General features: G+C 66.2%; 1 protein-coding gene across 1 annotated transcript in view; it reads right to left on the bottom strand.

The window, feature by feature from the left end:
- Positions 1–1,141, bottom strand: part of LOC113201780 (endothelin-converting enzyme 1-like) — a 32,217-nt gene that overhangs the window by 8,994 nt on the left and 22,082 nt on the right. The window lies entirely within an intron of this gene.

Raw genomic sequence — 1,141 nt, 5'->3', positions numbered from 1 at the left:
GGCTCCGCGAAGAGGAGCCACAAAGGGCGCGGGATCGGGATGATGGAACCGCGCGCGAAAGTTTAGAGGGACGGGGAGGCAGCTGCGGCGGCGGAGCGCCGCACCTCACAAAACCAGCCTCCAACGTACAGGATGACCCTCACAACAACAGACCAGCCGGGGAATATTTCGAAGTTATACTGTACCGCACGCAGCCATGCGGGCGGGCTTGCCCACTGCGGCGCCTGCTGGCCCCTTGCGAGTAGGCAACGCGCCCACGCGTCTGCATGCGGTACAGTATACGACTACATTTTGCCACATTTTGCTCCCCTGGGGTCTGTGGGCCACCGCCACCATGCACGTACAAATAACTAACGGAGTTTGTGTGAGCATTGATCTGGGTGCCGTATCCGCGACTAAAATTACACCCCGCGGTGCGCGGCCCCGTCGCGCGCGCGCCCACCCCATCCACCCCCTGCGCGACCCTTCCGCGCGGCCGGGCAGCGCGAGGGTGGCGCGGGGCGGGAGGGGGGCCGGGCCGGCCGCGCGCAGTGGTCCGGGCGGCTGGGCCCACCTTCCAGTACGCCGCCCTCGCCGCCCCCGCGCTATACTTAGGCCGCGCTTTCCACCGGTTTTGTGAAAAACAAAACGGCGCCCGCGCGATATGACACGCTCCGCGAGCCGCTCGGCCGCCGTCCACTTTTCTGCCCCCCCCCCCCCTTTTCCCGGGACCGCAAATGTCCTCGTCGACGTCGACGCGGGCCTGAAGAGGATCGGCTCGTCCTGGGGCCTTGCCTTGCCTGCCTGACCCTCCCGACGGCGGACGCCGCGTGTCCGCCTGCCGCCCGCACTTCCGGTTGGAGGACAAGCGAGGGGTGAGCTCGGCGGTCGGCGAGCGGAAGCCATCCGCCCTGGAGTGGAGGCCCTGCAGGCTGTTGTCGGGGCGGGGGAAGGGATGCGGCGACTCACCCCGAAGAGTGGACTCGGCCGCGCACAGCGGTGCAGTAGTGCGAGGGTGACGCAACACGCCAGCTGACGAGACGATGAGGCCCCAGCAGTGCAAGCAGTGCGCGAGCGAGAGAGACGGTGGCTAACTGGCTCTTATCACACCTCTCTCGCATTTTTTACATTCGAATTACACCGCAAGAGTCGTTATCTTCAA

The sequence above is a fragment of the Frankliniella occidentalis genome, unplaced genomic scaffold (genome assembly GCF_000697945.3).
Source record: "Frankliniella occidentalis isolate FOCC.00 unplaced genomic scaffold, Focc_3.1 Scaffold16, whole genome shotgun sequence".
Taxonomy (NCBI): Eukaryota; Metazoa; Arthropoda; class Insecta; order Thysanoptera; family Thripidae; genus Frankliniella; species Frankliniella occidentalis.
The sequence above is the reverse complement of the archived record's forward strand: the minus strand, read 5'-3'. Positions and strand labels throughout refer to the sequence as shown.